The sequence below is a fragment of the Pteropus medius genome, unplaced genomic scaffold (genome assembly GCF_902729225.1).
Source record: "Pteropus medius unplaced genomic scaffold, Ma_sr-lr_union100, whole genome shotgun sequence".
In the NCBI taxonomy this organism is placed as follows: Eukaryota; Metazoa; Chordata; class Mammalia; order Chiroptera; family Pteropodidae; genus Pteropus; species Pteropus medius.
In genome coordinates, this window is record NW_024354501.1 from 886,715 (window position 1) to 910,746 (window position 24,032).

Below are 24,032 nucleotides of genomic sequence, written 5' to 3' on the forward strand. Positions count from 1 at the left end.
TCTCAGGAGGCCCCAGAACCAGCGGCCCTGGTGGCCAGCTTCAGGCCACAACAGAGCACCCACTGATGAGCCCCACAAACGGCACAACCAGAGGGTGGTCTCCCCAGACACCAGAGCCAGCTGGGGCGAATCCCACGCCATGGGGTCAGCCCCACAGAACAGCTCCTAAGCTGTGGGTGCGGCGAATCCTGACGGCCAGTCAGCCTGATGGTCAATCCTGCCCACTAACCTGCCAACAGCGATCAAGGCTCAAGCACAGCAGGAGCACACACGACCCACAGGAGGGACATTCCTGGAGCACCTGGTGCAGGTGACCAGGGACACTGTACCCCCAGGGCACCTACGACATCAGGCCACCTGGCTTCATTGTGACAACATAGAAACAAACGCAGGGAGGAGGTCAAAATGAGGCAACAAAGAAATATGTCCCAAATGAAAGGACAGAAGAAAACTCCACAGAAAGAGCTAAATGAAATAGTGGCAAGCAACCTGCCAGACACGAAGTTTGAAACACTGGCTACGAGTGTGCTCAAGTAACACAGTGAGTGTTTCGGCAGAGAGACAGTAAGCATAAAAAGGACACGGAAACCATTAAAAACCGGTCATAAATGAAGAATAACCGAAATGAAGAATACACTAGTGGAAATCAACAGATTAGATGAAGCGGCGGGTCAAACCCATGACTCGTGAGGCAAAGTAGCGGAAAATACCCAGAGTGGAAACAAACAAACGGAGTTTAGAAAGACGGCACGGAAGACGAATGACACCGAGAGCTGATAAACCACGAGAAGATAAACAAAACCGATGAACTCTGAAGACTCAAGGAAAAAAGAGGACCAAATAAATCAGATCAGAAATGAAACTGAAGTGACAACTGACACCACAGAAATACAAAGGGTCGTAAAAAAATACCATGAGCAGTTAGTTATAGGCCATCCCAACAAACATACGTCCTGTGAATTTCACCAAACATTTAAAGGAGAATTAATAATATCTATTCTTGCCAACCACTCCAAAAAATTCAAAAGGAAGGAAGGCTCCCAAGTTCGTTTTATGAGGCCACCAGCACCCTGATTCCAAAGCCAGACAAAGACACTACAAAGAAATTTATAGGCCAACATCCCGGATGAACATAGGTGCAAAGAATCCAACAAAATATGAACGAAGCTAATTCAGCAAAACATTAAAAATATCATACATCGTGATCAAGTTGGACTTACTCTTGGGATGCAAGGTTGGTTCAATATGTGCAAATCAATTAAGGTGACACACCACATAAACAAAATGATAAAAATCATACGAGTACATCAATAGATGCAGACAAAATCCAGCACGCGTTTAGGATAAAAACACTCAGTAAAGTGGGAATAGAGGGAACATATCTCAACACAATGAAGGTCACGTATGACAAACCCACAGCTAACACCACACTCAATGCGGAAAGGCCACAAGCGTTTTCCGTAAGATCAGGAATGAGACAAGGATGCCCTCCACCACTCTGCTCGACATTGTATTGGAAGCCCTAGCCACAGCCATCGGTCAAGAAAGAGAAATGAAAGGCATCCTAATTGGAAAAGATAGGGTAAAACTGCATTATTTGCAGATGACATAATACTGTATAAAGAACCTTAATCATCACAGCAAAAAACTGTTATAACTAATGAACGGATTTGGTAAAGTAGGAGAATACAAAAGTAGTACTCAGAAATCAGTTACATTTTTATACACCAATGACGAACTATCAGAAAGAGAAAGTCAGAAAACAATCCCAATTACAACTGCACCAAACAAAATAAAATACCTAATCTGTACTCAGAAAAATTATAAGATACTGAAGAAAGAAACTGAACAAGATACAAATAGATGGAAGCCCGTATCATGCTCGTGGGTAGGAAACATTAACATCTTTCAAATGTCCACACTACGCAAAGCAACCTACAAATTTAATGCAATCTCTATCATAATACCAATGGCGTTTTTCACAAAACTATGACAAAGAATCCTAAAAATTATATGGAACCACGAAAGACCCCAAATAGCCCCAGCAATCTTGAGAAAGAAGAACAAAGTTGGAGGTATCACACTACTTGATTTCAAACTATACTACTAGGCTACAGTCACCAAAACAGCATGGCAGAGGCACAAAAACAGACACATAGGTCAATGGAAAAGAATAGAGAGCCCAGAAATAAACTCGCACTATATGGTCATTTAGCCTATGACAAAGGAGGAAAGACCATGTGATGGGGTAAAGTCAATCTATTCAATAAATGGTGCTAGGAAAACTGGACAGATAGATGCAAAAAAATATATGAAACAGGATCCACCTTCTAATGCTACATATAAAAATAAACTCAAAATGGATTAAAAACTTAAATTTAAGATCCAAAACCATAAAACTTCTAGAAGAAAACAGATGCAGTATGCTCTTAGTAACATTTTCTGATGTATCTCCTCAGGCAAGGGAAACGAAAGAAAAAATAAACAAATGGGACTATATATATCAAACTGAAAGTTTCCACACAGCAAACCATAATTAAAAAAAAAAAAGGCCCAATGAAAAGGAGAAAATATTTCTTCCAATAACACACCGATAAGGGGTTAATATCATACGAGTAAACACCAAAAAATCCCAAATGATCCAGTTAAAAACTAGGCAGAAGACCTGAGTATCTATTTCTCCAAAGTGGACACAGACATGTGAAAAGATGCTCAATGTCACTAATCAGAGAAACGCACATTAAAAAATAATGAGACGTCACCTCACACCTGTCAGATTGACCATCATCAAAAAATCCAAAAACAAGTGCTGGCAAGCATGTGGAGAAAAGGGGACCCCTCATCATGCTGATGGGACTGCAAACTGGTGCAGCCACTACAGAAAACAGTATGGAGGCACCTCAAAAAATTAAAAATCGGACTACCTTCTGACCCGACCATTCCGCTTCTGGGTATTTATCCGAAGAAATCCGAACACTCATTTGAAAAGATATCTGCACCCCTATATTCACGACAGCATTATTCACAACAGCCAAGATATGGAGGTGACCTGCGTGTCCATCCGTGGGTGAACAGACACGTGAGAAGTGGTATGTACATACAGTGGATGGAACGCTACTCAGCCAGTGCAAAGGAGGAATTCTCACCACATGCGACAATGTGGATGGACCTAGAGAGCATCACGCTACGGTAAATAAGTCAGAGGAAGACGAATGTCACATGACTTCCCTTATACATGGAATCTGAAGAACAAGTAAACAGACAAACGACACAGCAACAGACTTACAGGTACTGAGAACAAACTGATGTTTGCTGGGTGGGAGGCAGGGGGAAGGGCTGGGTCAAAAGTGATTAGGGACTGGCACCTACAAAACAGTCACGGGGACATGAAGTACAGCACAGGGTTGACGGCCAGTAACGTCGTGATAACTGTGTGTGGTGTCGGGAGTCCCACAGGGGAATCGCGCCGTAAGTTATCATAAATGTCTGAACACGATGCCCTACACCTGAAACTAAGGTAAAATGATACTGTCAACTGTAACTGAGAAAAACTTTTAAATAAAATATGAAATTAGCATCTGACATTGACATGGACACCGCCTACGTCATGTAACTTACCTGTCGGGGCTAAGACGTGATACCACCCTCAGCAAAGTCCTAAAAACAGGTGGAACTGGAAACCAGTAAATAACTTCGCAGTTTACCCATCTGAGAACGTCTCACTCACAAAGGCAGACGGCTCCTTTCTGGACGAAACTCAGCTCACTCAGACCCACATCGGGGCCCTCTCGTGACTTTTTTCCGACCCTAACCACTGCATAACAAAGGCTGCCGGTCCCTAACCAGGACCCCGCTTTGAAAGCCTGCCTTCGTGACATCACATCGGCCAGACCCCGGAGCCACAGCTTCCTGATCTGAAACACGACTACACCTTGTCAAGGTGGCCTTTTCCCTGGCAGTGGTTTTCACAAACTCCTATTTGCTTCATCACGGCTTTTTCTGGGCGTCTTTTTGGATAAAGGGGCAGCAACAATGTGCCGCTCAAACCCACGAAGCATTCCACTAAAACCTCATTGAATCAAGGGTGAGTCATACGTCCACAGAGAGATTTAATCCTCTGAAGGCACCGCTCATTGAACTTCATCGACATAACTAAAATCCACACCACTCGAAACTGGAGAAGCCAAACCACCAGTGTTTGCAAAGGGTTTAGTCTGCAGTTTTAAAAACTCTGAAAAGTCACGAGAAAGACCGAGGTGACCGCTTATCCCCCCAAACACAAAACGTTCAGATACAAAAAAATATTAGTAAGCTGTAAGGAAATACATCGCGAAGTGAAAATATTAACTGTGATTAAAATTATTGAATAAAAAGGAAAACATACCTTGTCCTTGGGTAAGAAAACTTTTATCATTAAAAACCAATTCTCCCCAAATGAATTTATTAGCGTTGATGAAATTGCAGTCTGAACTGAAATTTCTTCCAACAAGAAGACACATGACACAGGAGGCAGAAGAAGAGACACACGGAGCCACACGGCCACAGCGGAGCCAGCCACAGACGAGGACACACACAGTGCAGGATGGCGTTACAGAGAGATGGGCAATTATTGGCAAATAATCGCAAGTCATGGCAAATCACCTGGCAACTTCGAGATTCAAACCAAAAAATTTCTCATGACTTAAGAATTTGAATTTAAAAAACACAAAATAATTAGAAGTTAACAGAGATGAAGGTTTTATGGACTCGGTATAAATATCTTTCCCAAATGACATGAAACTCAGAAGCCGTAAAGCGAACGTGGATATACTTGGACATGTAACAATCATACACATTCTGATAACAAAAATGAAGTTTAAAGGTGTGTAAAAAAGATCTGTAATGCTTGACAATCCAAAGCTTTTTTCCCAATAATAAATGAGCTCTTTGAAGTAAGAGACAACAATCTCCCCCACCCCCAAAATTAGACATAAAGAGGAAATTAAAAAATACAGATGGCTGATAAACATGAAAAAATGATCAAACTCAAAAACAAAAGAAGTACAATTTAAGACAATAGTTTGGGCTATCGCACTGGCCGAGATGTGAGACATTTCTGAAATCCGCGATCTGTGAGGCTGCAGGGAAGCTGGCAATCTCCTTTGTTGCCATTTGAGGATAGAGTTGTGACATTTTTAAGGAAATCTTGTAATAATTTTCAAAATTTAAAATGTGTACATTCTTAATCCCAGTAGTTCAACTGCTCGGTAATTTCTTACACTGTAACAGACAAGTGCAAGATTCTTGACGTGTAGGGAGGTTCAGTGCGCAGAAACCTGGCACCGCCATCGATGTGAATGAGAATGTTCAAAACACTTAATTTTTTAAATCTACAAAACAGTCACGCAGTCATTCGTTAAATGACACGGGTGTGTGTCATCAAAATAGGAAAAGGGCGTTAAAAAACGTGTTAAGTGAAATGCATTCTGTAGAAGAATGGGCACAATATGGCCTCTCCTGCAAACCCCTCCAAAACAATGTGTGTGGGTACGGGGTGGTGTGTTTGTGTGTGCATGCATGTGTGTGTTTGTGGGTGTGTGTGGGCGTGCTTGTAACCGTGGCTGTGTATGGGTATGTCTGCGTGTGTGGGTGAGGGTGTTTGCGTGCACACGCGCATTTGTGAGTGTGCGCACGTGTGGTTGTGTGGGCGTGTGCATATGTGCGCACGCGTGGGTTTGTGTGTGTGTAGATGGGTGTGTATGCACACGCATATGTGGGTGTATGAGGTGTGTTTTGAGTGTGTGTGTGTGTGCGTGTGCGAGTGTGCATCTGGGTGTGTGTGCCTGCACATCTACTCGCTGAAGGAGTGCACACAACTCCGTTAACAGAGAAAACTCGGGGACAGAACCGGGAGGGAGGAGGGCACCTAATGAATAGATCGGATAGTTAGAGATGCTTTGAATCTTTTTTTAAATAGTGCGGTTTCTTTTGAATATGGCCTACTCTTCAAATTTACCGCATGGCGAAGGAAGCTACAAATTTCTATTTTCGGGAGGACTGAGGGATTCCAACATTTTGAGTTCTGGTGCGATAATATTTCCTCTACTGAGGCTCCTGGGATTGAGTCAAGGGGTAGCAAGGGAGACCGCCACCACGCCCACAGCAAAGTCTCATCGGTGACATCCCAACATGAGCATTCTCAGTTAAGATTTCTTATCTGAGGAGGTGTCCAGGGCGACACGGGGAGGGAGGCGTCCCCACGCAGAGGGCAGGCTGTGTCACTGCTCTGCTGGAGCAGGGGGCGGAAGCAGTGGCACCCAGTGACAGCTCCACCTCGGCTTCGCGGTTATCACCTGCAAGGACACAGTGGGGAAAACAGGAGAAGGTGAGGGGCGCGCTTCCTGAGAGCCTGGCAGGAGGCGGTGACACCCCGGGCGCTGCTGCTTGCCCTGCTCGAGCCGATCTGCCGAGTACACAGGGCACACAGGGACCGCCAGGCCTGCAGCAGCTGGGCCGGTGCTTGACCGAAAAACGACTCTAAAGCTTCCTAACCTTGGGCACTAGTTTTTGTCCTTTGCTGGCTAAACAGTGCTGGACACTGCAACTAGCCCAGATTTCTCTGTCTCTTGCCCTCCGTACGTGGCTTCTTGTAGTTCGAGGTCACACGTTCATTATCAGAGACAAAACCACTCGCCTGTCCCCTAGGCCTCTGATTACAAGAGCTGGTGAGCCTCACACACTGAACCCAACCCTCTGGCTTGGCACAGGCGGCCGGGTCGGGGCTGGCCGAGAAAGAACTGCCGAGGAAGTGCTTCACGGCACCAATACGGTGCTGACCGAGAGCAGGCGGCCGTGAGGCCATGCGAGCAAAGCGGCCCTGTCAGCCTATTCCTGTCCCGGCCCTCGGAGTCGCTCAGAACGCCAGCCAACGTCACCCATCTCCAGGAAAACCGCACCTGCTTTTCTACCCCGACAGGGTGGGTCCTAGAAAGCCTGGCTGGGCTCTCCTGACCAAACCTCACCTGGGACAGGTGACAGCGCAGGAGAAGGCTCTCTGCCGGAAGAGCCCCGTGTCGGGAGTGGGCTGGTGACATTCGCTCCCAAGAGACGTCGTCTTCTGGGGAGGAAAAAACAAGAAACACCACTCCCGTGAGAAAGGCGACCCGGCTGGGCGCTGAGCTGTCACCCCGCTCTGCTGGCAGCTCCACACGCACACGTGTCGCTAGTAGCACGTCACAGCACGGCCCTCTCCCATGCATTTCCAAGACCTACTGGTCTCTTTTTCTGCTCAGTGGTCCAAGTTATTTACGAAACCACTCCAAATAATTTAGTCGTACATCTGTTCTCAGTAAGAGTTCATTGAGAACTTATTCTATGCCTGGCAATGCACGAGGTGACTGTCGCAGAAGCAAACAGAGAGATGTCAGACCATAAGCAATCGACAGTGCTCGCGATGCCTCAATCACACCAAGAGCTGAGACATCGCTCAGGAAATGCCTGGCACAGGGAGAGTCAGCTGAGGGCGGCGCTGGTGACCAAACGTTCTCATTTAGGGACACTGCCAAGACCCGCCGCAGTAGCCCCCATCACTGGGCACATGCTCAGGTGGCTCTCGTGGGGGTCATTTTAATGCCACCTCCTCAGGGAGTGGGAGACCCATGGACCGCTGGCCGCCCCAGGCCTGTCCCAGTAAACGCAGCGCCCTGGCCGCAGCCATACCCGCAAGGCTGCAGAGCCAGACTGAGAAGCTGTGTGGCCTGACACGCGAGCTCGGGAGAAGGCACCGGCAGTTTCCCCTCCCTTAGGTTCCAGCATCACCTGACGGGGGACAGAAGAGGAAGAACAACATTTCAAGAAAAAATACATGCAGTTATAAATACCATTACACCTGTCTGCACATATAAACTACACGCAGACACACGCACGCAACCTAGTTTAACGGTAAGACACCGTGATCCACGTGTGGGACTGGGAAGGCCGGGCGCTGTCACGCTCTCTGTGCGTGTGTCACGTGCACGACCTTCGGACACGTACTGTTCACCCTCCCTGAGGCCCGGCGGACACAGAGCGTGGCTGGCTGATAATTACGTCAGCGAGATGAAGCATTTCAATTGCTAGGACTAAATTTTATAAAACGGTTTTTACTGTTATGTGCAGATCGACGGAAACGTGGCTTCTCTATGACCACCTGGCGAGGTCTACGGAAGACACCTACTGACTCGATGGACAAAAACTGTCTCTAGCTTATTGGTTTTTACAAAGCCATCTATAGGAAAAATGTCAATAATATCTGAATTTCTAGGAAACTGGATTAAACTAAATCACTCCTTTTTAAAACAAAAGTCTAAAATTTGCCCCAAATCCATCATCTAGGGAAAGGGCTCCTTCCTGTGTCATAATCACGTTTCCTAACCCTTTTTCTCCTAAAAGACACCCATAAATATGAGTTTCGCCTAAGATAGTTAAGACAGCACCTAATGTAAATCTTTTAGGAACAACCTCAATGCACTATGGTCTAGATGTGAGAAAATGAAGACCACATTTAATTCAGTGTCCTCGGAGACACACAGAATAATAGCTGCTATGTGATTTACTGATTTCGCCAGCGAACAGAATGAAACTGTGTATCTCAAAGTGACGTCCTGCTCTCTGAAGTCACTTGGGGAACAGCACACCGCAAATTTCACAGATGTAGCTACAGGTTTTCTTCTCTTAGTCAACTGTTAAAATTTGAAACTAGATTTACGTAAAGGTGTAAAAATCTAATTTTTACATTAGAGAGAAGTTAAGAAAAAATATACAATTGCTAAAGTATGTATTAGTCTTCTGAATATAAGCATATTGGTACAACACCACTGTTTTCTTCATTTTTTTGCTTCCTGACAAGTCAAAAAACAAATTTACAAACATTTATCACAATGTAGTAGCTTACAATTCTCTTCAAATGTATCTCCCCCAAAATACCTGACCTATGATTTCAACGGCAGGTACTTATAGATGTTATTTTTATAATAGCTACATCTTTTTTTTTTAGTCACATATTGGCATGCATGTAATAGCTCTCGATAACTTGTGTCCGTTAGAATTTTGGTTCCTCCTGAACAAAGGCTTGAAAACCGCAGGGGCTAGGGTGATGGCACATCATCGTGCATACGTAATTCTCTCTCAGATATAGTCGATTTGGTCCTTCCAGCTGCCAATACAAGGAAGTAAACCTTGCCTGAGTTTCCTGAAAATCTCAACAGGAGATAAGCAGCCGTTCCCTTCAAAGGAACTACACAGACACCTTACTCAGGAAAATATTTAAAATCTACATTAAGATAATGTACTGCAGAAGAGAAAAATATGAAGTGCCTCTAAACGGGAAAAAGCACACGGCCTTCTAAAGTCACCGTCTGCAAAGTGGCCACAGCTGGGGAAGCTCGAGAACTGCAGGTTCCGCTCAGGCTCACGTCACCCGAGCCCGGCACGGTCAGGTGGCAGAAACAGATTCATTTACGTGCGTGTGCACAATATTGTTTCACACCCTTTGTTTTCCATCGTCACTTGCCTGGGTATCTATGCTGTAAGGCACTTTCCCCTGGTTTCCCTCCAACGAGTTTAATACCAGATATGCTGCGTGTCTGTCGCTGTGAGGAGGACCAGGAACCGCTGTGATATTTTGCCCAGGAGGATGACGCAGCTGTACTGGGAATGCATGGGGCACAGTAACCTGAGAGAGAGAGAGAGAGACGCGAACGCTCAGGCCGTGTGCGGGCTGTTCCCACCTGTCACAGGGTACCCGGGGACACTTCCTTGTCCATTCTCCTCTGCTGGGCACACTCCACAGAACACAAGCCACGGCCTCGGGGACACCCTCTCCATCGCATACCTCACCTGGGCCCCATCTCATCTTCATCCCTGCAAAGGCAGGAGCTATTCAAACACGCATAATCCCGATGTCTTTCTGCTCTGAGCTAAGCACAGAAAGGTCAAAAATCCCAGAATCCACAGGAATGGGAGCTTGGAGGACTTGCCATAGTAAAATAAAAACCACCGGCGAGGGTCACGACACTTGAACGAGTGGTACTGTATTGTCAAGAAGTAAGCGACGAGCATCTTCATGGCAAGTGTTTTGCCGAGTTTGAAGTGCAGCCTGAAACTTTGGCACGTCCTCCCCGCTGTCCCGCAGACACCTCCCCGCCGGGAAAACAGACGAGGGCTGCGGGAACCCGCTGCAGGAGCAGGACCCCTCCTCCAACGTGCGATTCAGCGACCGTGTCTCCTCACTCTGCTCAGCCTCACTGACGGCTTGTCAACGTCATTACTCTTTATAGAAATCCGACTTTTGGTTTTCATGGGTCTTCTGCATGGTTATTTTGAATTTCCATGTAATTTTTATTAAAATTAAATTTTTATTAACTTCCTTGTTCTTGATTGGGTTTGAATTTCTCAGTTTAGCCTTTTTCTATTTTCTTAAAGGGAAAGCTTAGGTTATTTCTTTGCTATATTTCCTCCCTTCTGACATAATAATTTAAAACTATAAAAATTTCCTTATAAGCTCGTCTTTAGCTCTAACCCATCCAGTTTTAAATGTTTCCTACTTCTTTCATGATTTTGTATCTGACCTATTGGTTCTATAAATTATGCTAATTTTCAAATATTTGGCAATTTCCGAGATGTATCTGTTTAGATTTCTAATTTTTCTGTGGCCATAAAACGTACACTACGTGATTTCAACCTTAAATCCACTGAGTCGTTTCCTGACTGTGTGTGTGATCTATGTGGGAGAATGTTCCAGGTGCATCTGAAGATAGCTTGTGTTTCACTGCTGTATCAGCTGAAGGTGGTCGATAAGATTGCTCAGGTCTGCGATCACCACCTGACCCCGTCTGACGGGTCTACCAACTGTTTGCAACAAACCGAAGCATCGTTAGCATCACGGGATTGCGTTTGTCTCTTCTGCCAAGTCAGTTTTTGTTTTATGTAATTTGACACTCTGTTGTTAATTATGCTTATAATTGTTATATATTCCAGATTAATTAAGCCTTCGGCCATTATTTAATATCCTTCCTCATTTCTAATACTATTTTACCACAGTCTATTTTCTCTAGTTTTTCTCGACTCTCCTGGGTCTTCTTTGCACAATACAGCTGTCCTCACTCTTTTGAACTATCCGTCTATGTTCTAAAGCGTCTCTTTTATAAACAGTATATTGACGTTTAACTATTTAAATGAATCTCCCCATTTCTGACTTTTCAATTTAATTTGTCCTACAGTTGGATTTTTGCCCCTTCTGTTTGCTGGATGTCTCACATCCGTACATTCTTGTTTTAATCAGACATTTTCTGTTACACTATATTAATTGCTCGGTGATTCAGTATTATTTCCTTAGTACTGGTCTTAGGGTTTGCAAAACGCACCCTAAATTTTCGCCATCTATTTTAGATGAATGCTGACTTTGTTGTGTGGCCCTGTATGTGACTTGTACTCGGTTTCAGAAAGTGATGCTACCACTCATTTTGTCCACATTTTCAAAGAGATAAACTACCGAAGCCGTGATTGATCCAGGAATGTGTATAAGCGACTACGAGCCTGAGCTGGGGGCCACAGGACAGGAATGATTTCGTCACCACTGGCCACAACCACCGCAGGACGAGGTCTCGGAGACCAGCACACACGCGCACGCGCGCGCGGGGACCGGACCCGCAGGCCCTCCTGGGCACTGGGGCAGCACAGCTCCCTGCGCGACTGTCAGGCTTCGCGGGACAAAGTGCTCACCCGCATCACAACGTCACGCAGGCCCCGGAGCGGGTGGCAGGATGATCCCCAGAACTTTCCTCACGTCACATCTCAAGGGAAAGAAGGAAACGCGTCCACGTGAAACCCAGCTTGCGGCCCACGCCGACCTGAGGGAGGACAGCTATGTGGCAAGGGGAGAAGAAAGACGAGTCCATCCCGCAGCCACACACGGGGCAGAGCGGTCACCACGTATCTGCACGTCATGCACACGGACACTCCTCTGACGTGGTGACACGCGCAGGGAGACAAAGCAGTGCCTCGATCAGCTCATCGCGCACGCGCGGGAAGTGAGAACAAACTATGCCCCCAGATGACTCGGCGGGGTCAGCTCATCGCGCACGCGTGAGGAGGAAAACCAAACTGTGCCTCAGTTGACTCAGCGCACACGCGCGGGTAGACAAGGCGGGGCCTCTTGGTGACTCAGCGCACGCGCGGGGAAAACAAGCAATGCCTGCGCTGACTCGGCGCGCAAGCACAAAAAAGGAGACAGAGCGGGGCCTCAGTTGATTAGCAAGCACGCGCGGGGATTAAAAAAAAAAAAAAAAAAAGCAGTGCCTGCCGTGTCTTGGCACGCATGCGTGGGGCGGCAGCAAGAGCACTTCATCCGCTGACTTAGCGCATGCACAGGCAGCAAGCAATGCCTGGGCTGACAGCGCGCAGGCGTGCGGAGGGAGAGCAGCGGCTCAGCTGACTTGGCGCATGCGCAGGGAGAAAGCAGAGCCTGAGCTGACTTAGCGCGCAGGTGTGGAAAGAACAGCATCTCAGCTGACTTGACGCATGCGCAGGGACAAAGCAGTGTCGAGGCTGACTTAGCACATGCGCGGGGAGAAAAAACCTCTGCGGACTCAGCGGCTTATAAACAGGCAGGTCATATAAGCAATCATTCTAAATTCCTTAACAAAGTAATAAAAGGATCTAAGAATATACATCTATTAAAAGTGCATATCACCTCCGGAGTGAACTGTCTTGATCTTTCTCAGAGGAAAGCACTGGAGCAAGGGACAGAAACAGCCTTTTTAGTGGGTAGAGGTGAGAATTTCAAGCAGCAAATATCCCTTCAGTCTAGCATCACTCCCAGCGTGCGAAGCACAGGGAAAATGGGGGTTGCAGGGCAGAGGCTTCCGGGGGGAATGTTTAGTGACAAGGTGCTGGAAGTGACCTAGCAGATACTCACTGGGTAAAAACAGCAAATGCTCCCCCCTTGGAACATGTTAATACTTTTTTTCTAAGACAATGCTCTCAAAATTTCCTCAGCGAAGTGACCATAACTTCATTCGTTATAACTAAAAGCTCTCTTTCAAACACACTGGAAATCCCACTGGAGTTATATAAAAGTGGCCAAGGAAATCCACGTAAAAACAAAATGGAAATATAATCATTTCACATCTAAACACGTTTAATGCAGTATGTAGTTGAAATCACTACTCGTGTGTCTATAAAGTTATTCACTCAGATGATGGGGGGAACCCCAAAACCCCAAAGAAACAATAACTCAATCCTAGTGACTGATTGGCAAGAAAATTAAAAAAAACATTGTGAAATCAGAACAATATTTGTGTTTCTCTGTCTGATCAGCACAGAACCCCCTTGCTCCACCCACCCAGGTTCCTGCAGATGGCGACATTTCGCTCTTTGTAAGGCTAATATTCCATTGCGTATATGTATCACCCCTTCTGTACCCACACATCTACTGATGGGCACTTTGGCTGCTTCCATATCTTGGCTATTTAAATGCCTAATCACTATGGTGTACACCTGAAGTGAATATCATGGTGTATGTCAACTGTACTTAAAAAATAAAAAAATTATTTTAAAAATAGTGTGAAGACTCTACATATAGTAACTTCTTTCCGATTATCATATACTTGTGTCACTTAATGGAGAAAAGTATTTTGACCATCTAATAGCTCTCAAAGACCATTGTCACACAGAAGATTCCAGCAGCTCAGGCAAATGTGCGAAGGGCTCAAGTGTAGGCAACAAGCGTTTCTCAAGTCATCAGTGCTCATGTGCTGGCTCCCCAGGGTCGGCACCCACCAAGTGTGTTCCCGCTGCAGCTAAGCACTCAGGGACCCCCAAGACCCCAGAGCCAGCCTGACCCCCAAGCAGGAAGGGCAGGGACCACGTAAGATTCGGTTCCTCTGGTGCATGCGAGCAGGTCAACACTCTAGCAACACAGGACTGAAAGCGTGACACCCTCCCCCAGCTCCAGGGGTCTGTGCTTGACCTCAGTGTCACAAGGGAGACCAGATGACTCGCTTTGTTCAGGTTTTTCAACACGATGAATTACTGTAATAATGACTGATACAAGTTTCTAAAAAAGGACGTGTTTGCTCAGAAAGACACAGAACACAGCAGTTCCTCTCTCTGGGACTCGCTTACCCAGCAGCCCACACCAGCGATCCAGGCTCTGTAGGTGACTGTGACACACAGTGTCCCACGGTCACTGGAGGATTAACCAGCTCTGCAACGGACATCAGCATTTTAAGGACACATGATCACCGACTTGAGAGTTCCCACCGGCCCATGAGGACGGGCTTCCCCTCCATGTCACGTCTCAAAGGGAAGGAACCTGATTTTGTCCCTGCGGAGCTGTGGGAGCAGAGGGGACGAGGGAGAGGTGACAAGCAAGCACGTGCACAGGTCCACCTTGTGCAGGCGGGGAGGGCTCAGCAGTACACCCCAACAACATCCCCGCCCCCCTCCTGAGCAACACATTCTGCCAGGCAGGTTACACGCGCAGCAGGACAGCCGGGCATTTACGGAAATGCTACCGTGTGCCATCTGGTTGACCACAGGCCCTGCAAGTGCGACGACCCCCAACGAACCGAACTGCCGCCATTTCCTGCCTCGTTTGCTCCCTGAGCGGGACCTCAGGTCGCAGAGTGTTTCTGCCACTCGTTGTGTTCAGATTCCAAGGACACCCATTGTTGAAGTCATTATTGATCCAGGCACATTTGTAAAAGGGATCGTGAGCCTGAAACACGTGGCAGGCCCTGAGCGCTCAGACACCCGTCCCCTGGGGCCCACGATATGACCACGGAGGCACCGACGTGGCCCCACGCTGACCGGCACAGTGAGTCGCGCTGTCACAGGCGTGTCACCGTGTGCCCAGGAGTGTCAGTGTCTTCGCGACAACACACTCACTGTGTTAGGGACCCTCCTGACCCCCGAGGATGAGAGCGGAAGGATTTCCAGGATGTTTCTTCTCGTCATGTCGCAAGGGGAAGGAAGGCTGGTTTTGATGTTGGTCCTCGGCGACCTGTGGAAAGAGAGTAAACGTAGAGAAATACGCAAAGCACACACATGCACGCGTCGACCGTGAAAACACCTAGGAAGTGCATCGTAAACCTGCCCATTAAATATACTAACTTATCATTCTAAGATTGTTACAACTTTACTCAAAAAAAGGGACATGCGAAATTCCTAAATGAGACAAACCGCAGATGAGTCACCAGATGATAAATACCTCGCACCGCTTAGACGGACGAGTTTTCACAAAACCGATTACATTCTCGATTACTTGAAACATAAAAACGATGCACGAAACACAAGTTTATTAATAATTGTGATGCTACCTCTGGAAAGCAACTTTCTGATCATTTCCAAAAAGGAAATTTGTACGAGGACAAAATCAGCGCTTCCAGAGTGTGGCAGAAGAATTATAGGCGGTTCCAGCGGCCTTTCCTACCCACGAGGCATGGGGACATCAGGGAAGCTAAGAAACCGTCCTCACGGAATGTGTGCTGGTCACAGGTTTCAGAGAACTGACCGCGGAGACACACAAAACAACCTAACGAGAAGTCACTCGGCACTTGGAACGCAGCAGCATTCGAAGGCATTTGAGAAGACTCGGTGGTCGAAGGCTCCCCGAAGGCCCCCTCGCATCCACACTACACCTGTAACCTCCCTGAAATACACGGGAAGCTGGCTGCAGAAACGTCAGTGGACGAAACCTACTCTGAAAACCAAAACTCATAAATGGGACCATTCGTGGTTTGAGAAAATGGTAGAAAAGCCTCGCTCATCTGCGTCATCATCGTTATTAACCAGAGCACGACGCAGACACCGGACGTGGGACCATGGAGGCGGCAGGCTCTACCCAGGAAACGGCCCACGAGCTTGAACATGGCGGCGCTAGGGAGGGTCCGCCCGCCCGAGGTGCTGGGGCTCAGCGGGTGGCGACCAAGACCAGGTCCCCCAGTGCCCTGTGACGTCCGTGCGCAGACCTGGCTAAGAAGTCTGCTCACCGGCGAGGGGATCCGCCACCAGCCCCGACAGCCTGCGCCATGTGATGCTGAGGTCCCCACGGTTGAGAGTCGCAGACCTGGCAGGTCACCCCGCTGGCGTCTGCTCCCGGGCGGCTGGACCTGAAGAGGGCAGGAAAAACACACGCAAGACTGAGGAACAGGCCCCGGTTTGCGGCACGAGGTCCCGCCTGATGTTTCCCACGCAGGCCTGGCGTCTGCTCGTCACGAGCCTCGGGGCGTGGCTGCCGGCGAGTGTGCCGGCACAGTGTCGCAGGGATGGGCACGTGTCCTTGTGCGTGGAGGCCTCAGCACCCACAAAGGCCCGCCTTCTACCCTGCCGCGCAACGGCGGGACACCGGGGGCTCCCAGGCTGCCGCTCACAGACATGGAAGCCGGGCCTGAACGGCACCGAGGACCTCGACGGAAGCCAAGGCCTCTCCTGAAACAATGCGAGACAGCGCGACGGCTGGAAGCTCCTGGAGTCACACTGCACCCTGCCCCCTGCCTCCCACATTCCTAACCTGACAACCGGTTTTGGAGTGGGGACCATGACAGAGTCATGGGGACTCAGGGGCATGTTGAAACAGATGAGCTGCCAGGTAAGGTCCACGCCTAGTCGTCCCTGAGGCCAGCACCAACGGGCTGCAGTTGAGTTTAATCAACAAAAAGCAAGAACAACCTTCTCCGTGAGCCAGGCCTGGGCTCAAGGCCGAGAATAAGTCCTAGATGCAGCTGGCGGGGCTGTCTGACCGTGACCCGTGGCCACTCTGGTCCTGAGGGCTCACAAGGCCTGTGCCAACACAGGACGTCATGTTAGTCAAAGTGACAGGCCTGGCCACCCTACAAAAACCACTAACAATGGGAGCGCTGCCAGACACCAGGAGGCCCTGATACCGATGCCCTGGGAGGTGCCGGCATGACTGTGACCTTGAGCAGCTGTCCCTCACACCTGCTGTCCCCGGGCGTCCCCGTGCTGGACCTCAGATCCGATGAGAATGACGGTAGGGGTTCTCACTCATTTTGTTCAGATTTTCCAAGGAATGCATGTGAGGGTCATCATCGATCGAGCATGTTCGGGGACTCAGGACTGTGACCAGGCCGCCGGGAGATCACCTCGTGACTGAAGGACATCACAGCCCTTGAACAGCCTGAGGCATCCAGGTCCCAGCCAGGGAGCACAGGAACGGCCAAGCCATAGGAGCAAAGCCCCATGTGTCACTGGGGTACGAGGACAGGTGGCCTCTCACAGGCCTACGAGATCCTCAGGGAAATGGCGGAGCCTGGGGCAGAGGAGAGCTCACCCTCCTGAGGGATCCGCGGGGGAGGTGCACGCCCAGGTGACACGTCTCAGGAAATGCCGATGTCCAGCCAGCAAACCGAAAGAGAACGTCATCTCTTCATGACTGTCGATGACCCGTCCTCAGCCACTCCACCTGGGCCATGCATAGAAATGACACACACGATTCAGAAACACGCCCGGATTCTCAGGTAACAGCACCTACACCAACCAGTCCCGGGGCAGCGGCATCTGCTTCCTGCTCCGCTGTCCCTCAGCGTTGACTGCAGACCTGTGTGACAGATTAAGGTGCCAGCATGCAGCTGTGTGTGCCTCGGCCTACGCAGAAGACTCAGCCCCTGAAGACGCGGGCCTTGAGCCCAGATCTCCAGAGCCACATCCTGCTTCCCAACCAGGGACAACGGGGCCTTCGGAAGACAGAAGGCCACCCCTGTCCCCAGGAGTCGTCCTCGACAGTCTACAGATCCTCATGTCACAGATCCTGCTAGCAAACCGCAAACGTGTGCCATGTCAAATGGGACACTGTGTCTCCGCAAGTGTCACAGGAAGAGCCCACTTGACAAAACCCAGCGTTGCCCAGGAAACACCACCCACCCACAGAGGGCACCATCGTCACGCTGGCAGAAGTACTGTCTAAAATCGTAAGCGTCACTGGAGCTCAGGCCAGGACTGTCATCGAGTGGCCTGAGCCTGATTTTCCTCTTGTGCCAGCAGATGACCAGAAGGACATTGCTCCTTGTCACCCACCTTGCCCCGGGGTCCAAAATGGCTAAAACTAGAACACGTTTTCCCCACAACTAGACATGTCCTGATCCACAAAGATCCAAGGCTGTCGCTGGTGCCAGCATGAGTGTGACCGTGAGCAGCTGTCCCTCATGCCGGCTGTCCCCGGGCGTCCCCGTGCTGGACCTCAGAGCCGATGAGAATGACGGTAGGGGTTCTCACTCATTTTGTTCAGATTTCCAAGGAATGCACGTGAGGGTCATCATCGATCGAGCACATTTGGGGACGCGGGAAAATGTGGCACGGCCGCCGGGTGGCCCACTGGGGGACCCAGTGACCTCGCAGTCCACCCGCGGCCTGAGGGTCCACATCCAGCCGCTGAGTGCGAGGCGCGGCCAGGCCCTCGCGCTGGAGGGACCCCCGCGGGCTGGGCAGGACCCAAACGAGCCACCGCGAGCAGGGACACCTACCTCCCCCGGGATGCCGGGCCGGCGCACTCCGCACACGTCCTCCGGGTCTCCAGCGACCTCCACGCGTCCAGTAGGGATGGGTCTGTGCTCTTGGCTGACGAGGGACCGTCCCCTGTACCGGCCCTGGTGGTGGAGACAAATCACAGGCCCCTGAGACCAATATGCACATCAGTCTTTGCCGTGACGGTGGCCCCACAGTGCACCATTCCCAACGTCTGTCCCTGAGATGTGACTGCAGGTGGGTGTGAGCCACGCGCGAGTGTGGTTCTGCCGACGTGTGTGCGTGTGCTCGTGGCCGAGGCCACCTCGGAACATGCGGGCTCTGGTGAGCGATCCGGGAGCCCTCGCCTGCCCCCACGGAAGGATGTCCCGCGGCTTCAAAACAGAAAACGTGGCAATGACACCCATGGTGCGGGTGACAGAGGCCAGAGACGTGCTCTCAGAGCCGCACCTCTGAACTAAACAGCGCGTGATTCTACGAAACTCACAGAGGCCGTGGAGGAGTCCATTTGGACATCCTGACCCACGAATATCGTCACACAGTAACTGCACCCAACGGCAACACGGATCACTGAGACGCCGTCACCGCTGACATCGAGGCTGGTGCCGCCGGCATCGCAGCTCAACGCTGCTCGTCCTCTTAAGGTACCAAGTGAATTCAGGGCAGGTAAACCGAGTCACGTCCTCAGCGGCCGGAAAGCAAACAGGTAGCTACATGAGGTTTCCCAAATAATGACCGACACAGAAAGTTCTAAGGAAACGAGGCCCCCATCACAACGAGAGACCAGAAACTCCCCCACGCCGTGGCCTCCAGGCCTCAGATGGGAAAAGAAAGAAACGACGAGGACTCGCGGTGCCTCGTCGAGAGCAGCGTCCTCACGCCCGCCACTCAGGTCGCTGCCAAGACCTATTTCCTAACGGTCACATGGCAACGCACAGTGAGCAGAGCCGTCGTCTTTCAGAGCACGGTGACCTCACCGACATCAAAGTGTGACAGGGCCTCACGCGGGCCCACCCCCGCCCCCCCGCGACCTCGCAGAGCGGCACCCGCCTCTATGGTGACAACGGGACACTCACGCCACAGTCCGTGCTCTGAACACGCGAGGACGCGTCCCGGGGCTGACTGTCGCGGCTGCGTGCCCACGGCCTCCGTGCGCGCCCGCTCCGCCATGCACACGGGTCACTGCCAGTGTCACCTCCTCCCGCCGAGGACCAGGGCACATGGTGCCAGGAGACGGGCACCCCTCCCGGAGGACGCGGACCTCATACGCCGCCCCCCAGGTGAAAACGAACATGGGAACACTGGCCAGGCCACGCATTCAGAGACGGCTGCATGGCAGCTGGAGGCAGGGGACACCTTCCACCAGGAGCCACTCTGCTTGGATCAGCTCGATGAGACACCAGGTCAGAAACCACAGGGCCGACCTGGACGTGGCCACCTCCCCTGCCACACACCCACTGTGCACGCTGGCGGTGGCAGACGAGTCCCTGACCCTGTGACGATGACAATCCTGGGAACAAGCGAGACAGTACGTGCCACGGAGCCCATGGGACCACGTAACCTGCCCTCCCGTCACCCCTGTTCCTACCCGAACACCGGCCAACATGTTTGACTTCAGGTGCATCCGCAGCTACTCAACAGCGGCCCGCCTGGCATGGGGACTGGGCCAGCACTAGAAACATCATGGTGACAATGGCAGCAACACAACCGATCAGCCCTGTGTCTCTGCCACCGACCTCCAGGGTCAGCAACATCCTCACCAAGACAGAGGCAAGAACAGGCCACAGTGAACCGGGCCTGGGCTATAATCAGAAACCAAAAAATGACTCCTGCTCTTCGGCTAAATGACCCGGAGCCCAAGGCCCACATCAGGGGCAAGACCCTGGCCAGGACCTTCCCACGCCAGGGCCTCCGTGGGCCTGTGTCCTGCCACACTCCGCCACGTAGGACCAGTGGATGTGCTGCCACCCACGGGACATGAAGCCTGGCCACGCCCCCAACCCCACCCACCATAAACACTTGACCAAGGGAATGCTGACAGTGACCAAACGTCCCTATGGTGATGTCGGGTTGGTGCCGGCATGAGTGTGACCGTGAGCAGCTGTCCCTCACACCGGCTGTCCCCAGGAGTCCCCGTGCTGGACCTCAGATCCGATGAGAATGACGGTAGGGGTTCTCACTCATTTTGTTCAGATTTTCCAAGGAATGCACGTGAGGGTCATCATCGATCGAGCACGTTCAGGGACTCAGGACTGTGACCAGGCCGCCGGGAGGTCACCTCGTGATCCAAGGACCTCAAAGACCTCAAGCGGTCAGGTGTGTTCAGGTCTCAGCTACTGAGAACAGTAGTGGCCACCCCATGTGGAGAAAAGCCCAGTGTGTCGCTGGGGCACAGGGACAGGTGGCCTCTCGCAGGCCTACACGACCCCCCAGGAAATGGCGGAGCCTGGGGCAGAGGAGAGCTCACCTTCCTGAGGGATCCGCGGGGGAGGTGCAGGCCCAGGTGACATGTCGCTCAGGATCTGCTGATGTCCAACAGCAAACGAAAGGGGAACGTCATACTTTCGTGACTAACGATGACCCGTCCTCAGCCACTCCGCCTGGGCCACGTAGAGAAATGACACGCACGATTCAGAAACACGCCCGGATTCTCAGGTAACGGCGCCCACACCAACCCGTGCCCGGGGCAGCTGCATCTGCTTCCGGCTCCGCTGTCCCTCAGCGTGACTGCAGGCAGCTGTGTGTGACCTGGTCCTGGGCTCAGGTCACGTCCTGCTTCCCAACCAGGGACAACGGTGCCTTCGGAAGAGAGGGGGCCACCTCTGTCCCCAGGAGGCTTCCTGAGCGGCCTGCGCAGCCCTCGGCCACAGGTTCTCCTCCTGAGCGATGCACATTTATTCTTACTGAGTCAAAGGCCCTCGGTGGGAGAAAAGCAAACCAGAGGGCAATTCCTGGTGTCACACGTCATGACCGTGACACACGAGGGCGTCATCGTCAATCCAAACACATTCTGTGACACGGGAAGGAAGTCTGAACAACTACAACTGTCCTTGTGACTCAATAACTCCCAGTTTTCCGGAAACCTGGACAATGCACGTGGAGTCCCTGAGTGGAGGGGTGTGAGGCCCCTCCTGCAGTGACACCCGCGTCTCGCTGGGGACACGTCCAGCTCCTGCCGGTCTGTGTAACCTTCCCCAACGCAGGTGTTGGGGAAGGAAGGCGCTTCCTCCGGGAGGGCCCGCAGGTGTGCGGCACGCCTGGGGCCACGCTGCCTTCGTCTCCCGTCCTGGCCACGGGGAGTCTCGCACGGCATGTCACCTGGCTAGTGGTGACAAATCACGCCTGCCTGAGAAGGTGACTCCTCAGCAAGGCCCTACATAGAAAAGTTAGGAACGACGCCTACTGTGCCAATGGGAAACTGCGTGAATTTGATGTCTTTACGACTTGTGTCCCATTCAGAACCCTGGGCGAACAGGGCACGTCTCCGTCCCAGCCTCGGAGTCCCTATGGCCCGTGACTTCTAGGGAAACTGTCACATGCTTTATGACAGTACCAGCCCCCTGACTGGGGCAGAACACTCGGAGGTGGACTCGTGTGCCACGTGGACGGGGCAGCGTCGAGGGGCTCCGCCTTTGGCATTTTCCTCGTCGTCAATCACGACAACACGTTATCCGTTCCTCGTCGTGTTCATGTCACGAGGGATGCACTCATATACACGTACGTAGTTTGTCAACGGAAACAGTAAGAACAGAAAGAGTATCTAAAAACACCGCGAATTCCCTGTCCCACAGCCTCCGCGTCATCGTCAGTCTGACAGTACTCGCCTCATGACATTACGCTGACGCACGTCCAAAGAATCTCGTCAGCTCCGCGTTGCTTTCTCGTCTGTTTAGTCCGACGTCACCTGGATCGTTTCCTCGGCGACCTTGGCGTTTGAGGACCAACGGCTGGGCTCTCTGTAGAATGTCACCCGGTTCGGGTCTGCATCCTCGCGGACAGAGCTGGGTCCGGGCACGTGGTGCCGAGTCGGCCCCGCACTGCCCGCCGCTGCCTCTCCACCCGGCCCAGCCTGGACGGCGTCTGCCGGGTCCCCCGCCGCGACGTCATCACCTCTGCGACCGAGAGAACGGGGCGCCGCAAACGTGCCCCGCGTCTCCTCCGATTTTCTGCAAGAAGTTTCTGGTTAAAACAATTACGATTATTGCCAAAGGCTGATCATCCCTTTCATGTTTACAACTCTCTATTTACTTTTTACCCTAATTCATCCATCTGTCCACCCGTCCACCCGTCCACATGTCAGTTAAATGATGTTATATATTCACATATTAGTTATTATTAGTCATTATAAACATCTTACCATCGTTAACCAGCTTACCATCCTTAGAGGGATTTCTCACGTCCCGAATCCCCAAACTGTATCAAAGTCAAAATCGGAGCCGGCTCGGGCCTCGGTGTCCCGCCGTCCCCTCTGACAGACGCGGCCTCGGCCAGCTGTGACTTCTCCGCCGCCTTCCCCCGGCAGTATGCTCGACATTCCACACCCGGACGCCAGGATCTCGCAGGCTCCATCTCCCATCGCCGAACCGGAAGACACAGGCGCGGCGAGAGGACCTCCATCATGCAGCAGAGGAGCTCTGAATGCACCCCGGCAGCTGCTGCGGCCTCGCCCGGCGCAGTTTATGTCACAGTTCCCCGGCTCATCATTTCGGCCAACGTTCCAGCTACCAGGTCAGAAGTGCTAAGTCATCATCCTTGCAAGGAACAAAGTACTACACATAGAAACAGATGCAGAGCTGGGGGTAGGGACTGATTATGGAACATGTATGCAAAGGAGGTAGAGAGTTCGGAATCCTGACCTCGTGGTGACAAATGACGAGCGGAGCACAGTATTTCGGTGGAGGATGATGCCTTCTGAATCCCTTCCGGCTGCGGCCGCGTCTCCGATGAGACTCTCGCCCCCGCCCCGTCCCCGTCTGCAGAGCCTGTCTTGCCGCTGCCCATGCCCTGCTCCATGCCCAGGCTGTCTCTTCCACCCGGTGACACCCCGATGACTGCCGTTCCTCCAGGGCTGGGATCCGTGTCCTGCCGGCACCCCGGAGCTCTGTGCGGTGCTGTCTGCTGAGGGGCACCGTCACGGCTCCCGAGCACTGGTGCCGTGTGTCTCCAGAGGTCGCTCCTCGTGGGCTCCCAGCACGGAACGGCCCGCGGACCGTGTCCTGTGCATCTTCTGTCCCGTTCCCACGGCAGCTCCACACTGACGCGTCTCGGCCTGAGGGATCGCACTTGAGAGCGCTCACGGCTCCGACCCTAAAGACAAAGAGAGCATGAGCGTGACTCAGAAACGCGCTTTCCTCCAAAACATGGTTCGCTTAAAAGACTTAGCAAAATATAAGTATTTTTAATTATTACCTTCCAAAAGCTGTGACACCAGAGGGTTGTGGGTTTTTTTAAGGTGTGAATAGTAGGATGAGTTACACGGTCAAACTCAGTCTCAAACTCAGCTGAATAAATATCCTATTTCGTATGGATAA

General features: G+C 51.2%; 4 non-coding genes across 4 annotated transcripts; all 4 read right to left on the bottom strand.

Annotated features, from left to right (window-relative positions):
• Window positions 1-14,628: 14,628 nt before the first annotated feature.
• LOC120595384 (small nucleolar RNA SNORD116) lies at window positions 14,629-14,709 on the bottom strand. The gene has a single exon (XR_005650810.1). It is a non-coding gene; the product is annotated as a small nucleolar RNA SNORD116 (small nucleolar RNA).
• A 2,276-nt stretch (window positions 14,710-16,985) lies between these two features.
• Window positions 16,986-17,076, bottom strand: LOC120595381 (small nucleolar RNA SNORD116). Its single transcript, XR_005650806.1, has one exon. It is a non-coding gene; the product is annotated as a small nucleolar RNA SNORD116 (small nucleolar RNA).
• Window positions 17,077-18,212: 1,136 nt separating this feature from the next.
• LOC120595382 (small nucleolar RNA SNORD116) lies at window positions 18,213-18,302 on the bottom strand. Its single transcript, XR_005650808.1, has one exon. It is a non-coding gene; the product is annotated as a small nucleolar RNA SNORD116 (small nucleolar RNA).
• A 2,339-nt stretch (window positions 18,303-20,641) lies between these two features.
• On the bottom strand, window positions 20,642-20,732 carry LOC120595383 (small nucleolar RNA SNORD116). The gene has a single exon (XR_005650809.1). It is a non-coding gene; the product is annotated as a small nucleolar RNA SNORD116 (small nucleolar RNA).
• Between the last annotated feature and the right edge of the window lie 3,300 nt (window positions 20,733-24,032).